Genomic DNA, 11,639 nt, shown 5'->3' with positions numbered 1-11,639 from the left:
AGGCATCCCAATAAACCACAAAATCATCAACACCCTCTGGCAAGGTCATAATCGTCGCCTCACATAACCGTTGTCTAAGAGTGTCAAAAGTTGCCTGCTACTCAGGACTCTAGCGAAATGTCACCGACTTCTTGGTCAGTCGGGTCAATGGAACAACGATCTTGGAGAAATCCTGGATGACTCTCCGATAATAACCCGCCAGACCAAGAAAACTCTGAATATCATATGGAGACCTCAGAACCTTCCACTGCATCACGGTCTCGACCTTGGCCGGATCGACCAGAATACCCTTCTGGTTTACAAGGTTCCCTAGAAACTACACCTCGCACAACCAGAACTCGCACTTCGAGAACTTTGCAAAAAGTTTCTCCCTCCTCAATGTCTCAAGCACTTACCTCAAGTGCTCCTCATGTTGCTCCTGAGTCTTGGAATAGACCAATATATCACCAATAAAGACTATCACAGACCAATCTAGCATCCGTCTGCACATGCAGTTCATGAGATCCATGAACGCGGCTTGAGCATCGGTGAGCCCGAAAGGCATCACCATGAACTCATAATGACCATATTGATTCCGGAAAGGTATCTTCTGCACATCCGCATCCCTTACTTGCATCTGATGATAACTCGATCGTAAGTCGATCTTGGAGAACCAAGACGCACCCTGAAGTTGGTCGAAGAGACTATCAACCCTCGGGAGTGGACAACGATTCTTCACCATTACCTAATTCAACTTCTAGTAGTTGACACACATCCGATGAGACCTGTCCTTCTTCTTCACTAACAGAATCGGGGCTCCCCAAGGCAAACTGCTCAGTCTAATAAATCCCTTGTCTAACAGCTCGTGCAGCTATTAGACAACTCCTGAATCTCGAGAGGAGCCAGCCGATACGTTGCTTTGGATATCGGAGCCGAACCTAGAACCAAATCAATCCTAAACTCCACCCGCCTCTCCGACGGTACCCCAAGAAAATCCTCTGGGAAAATATTCGGATAATCCCATACAATCAGCACATCATCCATGGTCGCCTTACCCTTATTCCGGGTATCCATGACATAGGCGAAAAAACCTGAACAACCCTGATAAAGTTAGCATCTGGCCCACGCTGCAGAGCACAAAACCGGCCCACGCTGCCGTCTCTCACCCTAAATCACCAAATCTCCCCGATTTGGGGTCTGAACCTGAACTAACTGTTTCTCACCGTTGAGCACTGCCTCATTAGGGCTCAACCAATATATGCCCACGATGACCTTGTTCCCGCGCGGAGAAATAGGAACCAGGTCGACCAGGTACTGCTCGCTGTATAACTGGAGAGTACAACCTCGATGAACCCTCGTAACCCGAACCGTCCTATCATCAGCAATTTCAACATCAAGAGGTCAATCCAGCTCCCCTAGAGCTCCATCAAATCTCTTGCTAAGCGTAAGTGATACAAAGGATCGGGTAGCTCCCGAATCGAATAACACTAAATTAGACATCCAGTTCACTAGGAACAATCCTAAAATAAAACACACTTAAACATAAGCAAGCAATTCAATATACATAAAGAGATAAAGAGAAGATACATACCTGTAACAACATTAGGAATTGCACGTGCCTCCTCTGCCTTTAGCTGGAAAGCCCTGCTCTTCGCCATAGATGCATCTGCCTGACCCTGGCGGCATCAGTAATCCTCAAAGTCGCAGGAGCGGGTGCTGACACTGTTCTTGCTGCAGCCAAACTCGGACATTGGGCCTTCTTGTGGCATCTCTGATTAAAATGTAAGCAAATCAGATCTGATATGTGGGTGGTGGTAGCAGTACAATTCCTACTATAATAACCGGTCTGGCCACACTTAAAGCAGCCAGAACCACCACCACTACCACTCCTGCACTAACCCTCATGCGTCCTGCCACAACGGCTACGACCCTGATGGCCCTTCGATCTGGAATCTGATACCTTGGGCCTCTTGCACGAACCCCCTGATGACTGAACCTCATCTGGCTTCCTCTTCCTTTCCATCTCCAGTCCATTCTTATTGGATTAGGTGTCTAAGCCCATAACTATAATTAGAATGTACTTGACCCGAGAGTAGCATCGTCCATTTGGGTTGCATATCGCCAGGACAATTTGATAGGATGGACTTTTGAGAAGAGGTTATTTATGATCTGTTAATATATTATAAGTTCTAATATATTAACATGAAATCATATTATTTAATTAGTATTGATCAATAATTAATTTGGAATTAATTTTGTGATCAGAAGAGACTAATTAAATATATAGGGATTGACTGGTAAATCATTCATTCTTATGGTGTGGGCCAATGATCCATGATTCCTTAGGCTGGGATAAACCCATGTGACAACTCATGGATGATCCATGGGGGTTTAAACCCATGGAGCCTAAGGAATATGGAAGGTCATACACATTAGGGTTTACATGGTGTAACCCTAATCTTGCCACACTATATAAGAAGCCCCTTAGCATCCAAAATTGACTACTACATACACTAGTGCTCTTGGAGATCATTGAGCCGATTTTGGTGCAAGAAATACTCTTTCAAAATTCTCCTTTGTTATAGGTGTGTTGTGATTCCATTTGAGGTGCAAAACTTAGGGCACTAAGTTCTTATAGGCCAAACTCAAGAAGTTCTACAAGCTACAACAAAGAGGTAACTCTATACCTCTCTTTTATGTTGATTATGTCATTTCCATGCTAGTTGTAGGCTTAATGCTTTAGAAACAATATTGCATGTATAATTAGAGAAAACATAGATCCAAAGCATTTAGGGTTGTATGTGCACCATAGGATGTTGTAGTATACCAAAAGCTTTCAGCGGTATCAGAGCCTAGGATTGTTTTCCACTATACTTGATGTTTTATTGGTTTTCAAAGCAAAAAAATTGAATTTTTTGCATTCTGGACAGTGAACTCGACGAGTCCACTAGGGGACTCGCTGAGTCCACTCAGAAAAGGCCCAACTCGATGAGTCCAGTTCATGTACTCGCCGATTCGGACTCCTGTTTTTTTGGCCTGTTTTGGATTAGAATCATTACCACAAAATGTTTTAGCTCATAAAATATGGTTTTGTTGATATGGTAATGATGATTCTCATCCAAATAAAATATAATTGTCAAAGTTTAATTATTTGTATTAGTTTATGATTAGGCTAATTTCTTGAAACTTGTTTGATATGAATTATCTTAACTTATGAGTTTAATTAGATCATAGACATATTGTGTGGTTTTGTTAGTTACAATTTTTTATCTAAATGTTTTTGAAGAAATCCATAACTTGTCCTCAAGTTATGGAAATTGAAAAGTCCCATCTTTAAATGTCATCATAAAATGATTTTAAGTCTTCCATAAATTGTCCTCAAGTTATGGAACTTGAAGAGTCTTTTACATAAATGTTTTTATGAACTCCATAACTTGTTCTCAAGTTATGAAATGTCAAGAGTGTTTTCATAAAAACTATATTAAACTCATAAGTTATGAATACCAAAAGTTTTTGAATAGCTCAAAACTTGCCCTCAAGTTTTGGAATTTCTAAATGCAAAGTCTCACTTTGAAGCATATAGTTCCAAACCCTAAAATTTTAAAATTCAACCCATATACTTTATTATATTATTATAGGTTTAGTAATATATATATATATATATATATATATATATATATATGTGTGTGTGTGTGTGTGTGTGTATGTATGTATGTATAAGAGTAAAGTAAGTCTTACCGTTAGTACGCCTCATTCACGAAGCCGGTCTATAAGGGGGTATAAGGTTACTGCCTATAAAATGACAGTTTAATTGGTGTTCACTCTCACCCACCGCTTCCTTGCCTAGTGGAGGGTCGTTAGCCGAACAGGTTTGATGGGACCTTTAAATTCTCATTAAATGTATATTGAAATACTAAGTAACTAAACACTTATAAATTCTCAATATTAGTTACTTTAGTAAAATGTGAATTTGGTGCTAACCCTTGAAATTGCACTTTGCACCTTGTTAAGTCGTTAGTGGAGCGTATGTGGTTAACCAACACACTAACCTGGCACTGACAATGCATGGAAAATGGTAGTTTGATGTTAATCATAGATCAATGGAGTGTGTGTGGTTAATTGGCACATTGATTAGGTGGTTGTAACATTGGGCATACCAAGCTAATTTGCATGGTTATTCACACCTTGTTTGTGATCCTCGGCATCCCAGTCACAAACTTGAAGGGCACAATCGAGATTTAAACATGTCATTGAAAAGGTCAATGAATCTCAAAGAATCTAGGAATTTCAATCCATTTAAAACTTAATTATCAATTTCGTTTTTCGTGGTGAAAATTGGTAAATCATCATTTACCTTCCTTCAAATATTTTGCATTCGGATTACGGAATCCCTCTTCCGAATTGCAAAATATTGTGTTGGGTCCTAGCCTTAATATTTCATTTGGGTGTTGTATCAAGGACTTAAATCAACTAACTTGAATTTCTCCCATTGTAGATGTCTAGTTCATACAACTATGGTCTTCCTAAATCTCATGGAACAAGATTTCCTCTTGAAGATGATGTTCCACAATATCATGCTTCACTTCCTCTACCTCCTCTAATTATTCTCCCTGGCCCACAAGCTCAAAGACTTGAAAAATTCAAGGTCACTCAAGCCCTATTGGCAAGTAAACACCAAGATGGAAAGTCTATATGTGCACATGTCTTGGATATGAAGTAACGCGTTGATAGGCTGACAATGTTCGGTGTCGTGTTCCTAAGGAAGTTGGCTATTGATTGGGTTCTTCAGTCACTTCCTGAGTCATATAGTGAGTTCATTAAGGACTACTTTGTGATAGACCACGACATTACCCTTATTGATCTTACCTATTTGCTTGTTGCTGCTGAATCAGCAATGATTTGGTGCACTGGAAAAGCAAATTCGATTGGAATATCTACTTCTCAAACTTCCATGGACATTAAGAATGGTAACATTGGAAGTCCATAAAAGATTTCTCTTCCCGATGGAAAGGGATCAGCCATAGTCAACCCGGTTGACCAAATGGTAAAGAGAAAGTCTAAGTCTGTGATTATCTCATGTGCCAATGCAAAAAAGAGCCATTTGTTTTACTGCCATTTGAAGGGACATTGGAAGTGAAGCTGCCCTGACTACCAGAAAGATCTGAGAGAATGTAGAATCAAAAAGGTTTGACTCTGCTTCAGGTAAGTCTACTGTCTGACTCTATTAAGTTCCTAATTTTTTATTCTTAATACACGATGTGACAAGGTTGCATTTTGATGTTTTGTAGGATCATGCAAAAGGAAGGAAGCTTAAAGGAAGAGTATGATGAATCTGGTCGCGAAGATGGATTTCAATCGCATGGTTTGATGATCAAATTTTTGAGTTGCTGCTTAAGAGTTACGATAGATTGCTTAGAAATTTGTAATAACATAGTTTTCATTTGTAATTGCATTGTAAGGAAAAGTTTTTTCGAATTTTATAAATCAATAAAATTTTGTTTTATTTTGTTATATCTCCGTGCAATGGCATTTGTGAAAATTGATGTTTGCATGTTTCTATGTTAGCAATATGAATTTGATTCTTTCGTTTGTGGTGGTGTCAAAATTTACCAAATAAGGAAAGATTATCATCACCCAAGTTTTAGTTGGATAGAAACTTGGAATCATGCAACTTGTATTGTGTTATGAATGAGAACTTCATCTCTGGAAATTAAGACTAATTCCTTGTTCATATGTATATATGAGTCAAGTGAAGGACTAGGGGATCGGGTACATTGGGTGTGCGCTGGTCAGATCAACCTCAAAGAACAATAAGACTACTTGTCATGATTTACTAAAGTTTGGTAAATATGGTTATGCTTACAAGTCTAAGTATAATTCTGAACATTGGAAGAGTTTCAATGTATGGAAGAACGAATAAGAAGAATCAAAATAGGCAGAAAGATAAAAGGTTTCTCCAATCTGAAAAGATGGGAGAGTACTTTAGTATCGTGTTTTATGATCATCTTAATGATTATGAAAACCATATAACAATTGATCCTCTAAGTTCATCTTTGTGCATTTCTATGGCTAAGAAGAGGAATCGTGAATTGTTGGAATGGTTAAATCAAAAAGGTGAATCATACTTCGTTCCAAAACAAGTCTTAGAGTCATACTCCAAGCTTGTGCCTTGAGTGACACTAAATTAAGAAGGTTTATAACACTCATCAAATGTAGAGTAAAATGTTTCTTACTCTTGTACATTTGAAATTGGTAAGTTGTGATGTTTTGGATAAAACAAAGACCAACTAAGACCAATTGTGTGAAGTGTTTGTCTTGATAAGAATCCGCACTAACTCTTGAATATTTTTTGTCAAGGAATGGTTCATGACAAGAGAATCTTATATGTCAAGAGGTCAGTGGGAGTCTTAAAGATCTTGAAAGTTTCAAGAACTAATCAAGAGTAAACCTATTGTTAATCACTAGCACACAACATGAGATTTGTAACCTATTGTGTTGACATATTCTTGTTTCGGTGCCTATTCCAGTTAAAGTTGACTGTGTATGTGAGTGTGTATGAGTTCTCAATTGTTTTCATAACAACTTGGAAGCAATGGTAGGCCCTTGTGCTGCCATGTGGCAAGAAATTAAGATTAAACAAGTTCAATCCATATGGGTTTGGATTTGTCACTAACCTTGTCTTGTGATTATGGTTTTGACAAATTCACAAGGATAGGAACACATACACCATAAAATCTAAGTGTCATAAGGTTTCTCTCCAACTCATGAAAATGATTATGAGGAAACGTTTTTCACTAAGTAGATTTAATAGTTAGAATTGTGATATTTGCATTCTCTAATTCGATTATGATTACGGCATCTTTCTCATAGTTTGAATTGTGAGAAATGGAAAAGGACTAAGCATTTGAGACTTATTGTTGTAAGTTCTAAAATTTTTTAGACACACATGTGAGCTATCTAAGGAAAGTGTGTGATTTTTATAAGCCTAGATAAAGTCTTTTCGAAGCATCTCGTATCAGAAATCTGAACTTTGGTAAAAAGTCAATAAGTATTGATTTCTAGAAGTCCATCTGATTTCTAGGTACATGTCAAAGCTAGTGGGAGCATAATTATTATAAGTGTTGCGAGTTAGCAATGTTAATTATAGAAAACAAAGTTTCAATTTGCAAAGATGCAGGGTTTGAAAATGTTGTCTTGCTATAATTAAGAGAGAGGAATTCATACTTCATTTCAAATCTAAAAGCTTATATTGAGATTTTAATCAAATTTAGTCAAGAATATATATGAATGATATGTTAATTGTGTTCTCAAATTCGATTATGATTATGGCATCCATCTTCATAGTTCAAATTGTGAGAACATAGAAAATAGAATTCAACATAAGGAAATTCTAGATATATGGAAATGATAATTGCGTTCTCAAAATTCGATTATGATTAAGACATTCCTCTTCATAATTCCAAATTGTGAGAACATGGAAAATAGAAATATTATAGCAAAAGACTGATCAAGTATCACGTCTTTATGTTAGACATTATGAATCGTGTCCCATATGCTTCGGGTATAGGATCGATTGCATATGCTATAATATTCTCGTGTTGTAATTTTCCAAATGCCTAGGGCATTAAGAGGGAAAAATGAATAGAACCGGATTTGACTAAAGTGGTTAAACAACTGTTAAGGACAATCTAAGGTTTGCCAAGGATTGATCGCTTAAGGACAGTTAGAAGTATTGTAATGGATGGACCATATTGACATTATTATGAATAGACAAGAGTATATTAATAATGAGTTGTCGTATGGCAAATATGGAATGTTTCCATATTGGGAGTTTAAGAATAGATGAGAAAGTTAGAAACTTTTATACAAGAAGGATGTTCAAAGGAATGTACTGTGAATTTGAGACTTCATTTCCATGGAATTGTCTTGTAACAATCTCCAAATGAATATTTTGTAATATCGTTGGTCAAGTCTCTATGACTTTTGGTATCTAGACATTACAAAAGAATCATTGCATGATAGTTTAGACTCTAATACTTTGGAATTAGATTCGAGTATTGGATTCAACCCACGCTCATTTGAATCACTTCATGGATTTTATCATGGGTGATTGTGAGACGATAATATCTTATATTCTTGAAACGGAGACATGTAAGTTGTAGTTGCAAGTCGGTTGCACATTGACATATGTAAACACACCAGTAACTTGGATGTTATAAAACATATCGTTGGGTGTAATTTGATGAGTAAGTACAAGCAAGAATTTGGGTCGAAATTTATCCGTTCCTTTTACTCCATGTGGGTAAAAGCAATATATGTGGCCCCCTCGATGATTTAGTGATGAAACCCCTAAGTGTTTGTGATGTGAATATTTAACGCACTAGTTTTTTATTTATAATTACTAATTTATCGCATGTACACCACACCTTACCGGCAGTGAACCCGATCGAGTATAATATAGCTTTGATAAGCAAGGGTGTCAAACTCAAGGGAACGATAGTGAATTAATTTAAATGGTTTGATTATGGGTTACACAAAACACACAAAAGCAGTAAAGAAATGGTTTATTAAATCTCAAACAAACAACTTAATAGCAAATCTCGATAAACTGACAGGAAGACAAATCTCTTTAGGTACTTTGGTTTAGACATATTACATCTTAAAATCATAGACAATTGCACACACAGATTTATTTATTCATGTTCACCGATTTCTAAAATGATTAGGTTCATGTTCACTATTACTAATCCTTTAGCAAACAAGTCAATTCAAACATTGATCAATTGATTAAACTAACATGTTTCCTAGAGTTTAGTTCGTATCAAGCAATAACTGTTAATCAAATTACTAATTCAATTAACCTCTTGTTGATGGTTTGTCACACAACGCTCACACATTAACTTACTTATTTCCTAGTTAACCCTAGTTTCACATTCGCTATTCGTAGGCATATAATCTTGATGGTCATCAAGATCATAAGAGGCAAGCAATCCAGTATATGTTCATACAACTTGATATACTTAATAATTAACAGAAAATAATTGTCATTAACACATGAGGATATTTTAACAAGCTTAATAAGATAAATTAAACATGAATAAAACAATCAAATATAGCAATTAATCCAATAATCAAGGTTTCATCTAATCATAAACTCAAAGCAAATAGTTTCAACACCAAAATCAGAAAGTAAAAACATAATAGTATCACAGTAGAATGCTAAACATGGTCATGATAACAAACCACATGATTACTGACACGAATCCGCTCTCTAATCCTTCAGATCTTTGCTCCTTTCAGCTTAATGGCCTTCCAGCCGCCTTCTAGATCCTCAAACGGCAGTTATGAAGTTTTCTTGTCGCACAAGTCGAAGTAGAATATCATAGATGATCAAAATAGTTGAATGATATGGGGTATTTATAGTTGAAGGGAGATGGAATTAATATGAAATATTAGAGTTGGATTGGAATAAGGAAACTAATGGTGGCTTAGGGATTAAGCAAATAAAAATAAGGTATGCTTGGGGAATAAGTAACTTGGAGGGAATTTTCGTCCAGCTTTTATGCTTCATCTTCAAGGCCGATTTTGGATAAGATAAATGCGGAATTAGCAAAAAGTCCCGATCATATAAGTCGTAGGAAATTTCATCTAGTTTTTAGAACATTTTGAATCTCTCCAATTGGACTTATGAGGCATCAGATATACCTGAAACATTGAAGAGGGGTCAATCTGCCAGCAATATCCTTTTTGCATCTTTTCAGCTCCACTCTCTTCCTTTTGCATTCCAGCTCCCATTTTTACTATAATTGAATATTTCAAAGAATATTAAGTATCTTTTAGTTCTAAATAACATAAAAACATACTATAAAATAATAAGAAAACATCATAAATATATGCATAAAATAGACGTTATCAGTTTGGCCAAACCTAAACTGATTTGATTTGTTCAATTAGTCGGTCATCATAAATCGAAAATCTGGAAACAACAGATGGACAGAGAGAATGATTAAAATCCATGTCTCAGTCCATATGATATATATAATGGAGGAATATATGATCCTTTATCTAATGTACGCGTCATTGACTAGGTCAGAGTTCGACAGCGACTTTTAAGAGCTACGATTGCTAGTCGGGTTGTGGAGTCGTACTTGCAATAATAGTTATTAGACTTACCCATGTGGGAGACTATTGGATTAGGTATCTAAGCCCATGACTATAATTGGTATGTACTTGACCCGAGAGTAGCATGGTCCATTTGGGTTGCATATCACCTGGACAACTTGATAGGATGGACTTTTGAGAAGAGGTTATTTATGATTTGTTAATATATTATACGTTCTAATATATTAACATGAAATCATATTATTTAATTAGTATTGATCAATAATTTTTTTGGAATTAATTTTATGATCAAAAGATACTAATTAAATATATGGGGATTGATTGGTAAATCATTAATTCTTATGGTGTGTGCCAATGATCCATGATTCCTTAGGTTGGGCTAAACCCATGTGACAACCCATGGATGATCCATGGGGGTTTAATCCATGGAGCCTAAGGAATATGGAAGTTCATAAAAATTAGGGCTTACATGGTGTAACCCTAATCTTGCCACATTATATAAGAAGCCCCTTAGCATCAGAAATTGACTACTACATACACTAGTGCTCTTGGAGATCATTGAGCCGATTTTGGTGCAAGAAATACTCTCTCAAAAGTCTCCTTTGTTCTAGGTGTGTTGTGATTCCATTTGAGGTGCAACACTTTGGGCACTAAGTTCTTATAGGACAAACTCAAGAAGTTCTACAAGCTACAACAAAGAGGTAATTCTATAACTCTTTTATGTTGATTATGTAACTTCCATGCTAGTTGTTGGCTTAACGCTTTGGAAACAATATTGCATGTATAATTAGAAAAAACGTAGATCCAAAGCATTTAGGGATGTATGTGTACCATAGGATGTTATAGTATACTAAAACCCTTCAAATCTCCCTCTCCCTGGATCAAGCTATCATATCCTCCAGCGTCTTGCAGCTGGATCGGCTCATAAACTGTCAAATGTCGCTCCTCAACATCTCATGATATCGGGCTTTCTTCCTTCCCTCGTCTACCACATATTGCGAACCATAAGTTCCCTCTCCCTGAATATAGCGGTGATCTCAACCACCATCTCAATAGTTTCGCGAAGATCCTGGAACTCTCGCGCCAACTGTTGCACCTCAATAATCGGTGCAAACTTAACTCGGAACTTGGTCGAAATATCATCCCAGGTCATCCCATCAACCGCATCATCATCCACAACACTACCAACCTCGTCCCACTAGTATCGAGCCTTGTCCTTCAAAAAGCAGGAAGCTAGTATGACCTTGTCGCCCTCAGGACAACAACTGGTGCGGAAAGCATTAACAACATTTGTTAACCAATGCCTACTCACAATGGGGGGCTTCTCCCCATGATAGTTTGGAGCTCCAAAAACTCAAAACTCTCTGAATGTCAAACATCGATCTCCTTCTATAACTATCATCTCAAAACTAAACGATCTTTATCGCTCCTCCAGAACCTCCAGGATACTCCTTGACCGAATTGAAGATCGCAGTAGTCTGATTGAGAATGCAATGAGTAATCTATGATGAGAGAAACACCCTAGTCTGCTTATCGAG

This window comes from Lactuca sativa, chromosome 9, assembly GCF_002870075.4.
Source record: "Lactuca sativa cultivar Salinas chromosome 9, Lsat_Salinas_v11, whole genome shotgun sequence".
Taxonomy (NCBI): domain Eukaryota; kingdom Viridiplantae; phylum Streptophyta; class Magnoliopsida; order Asterales; family Asteraceae; genus Lactuca; species Lactuca sativa.
Note: the sequence above shows the minus strand (reverse complement) of the source record.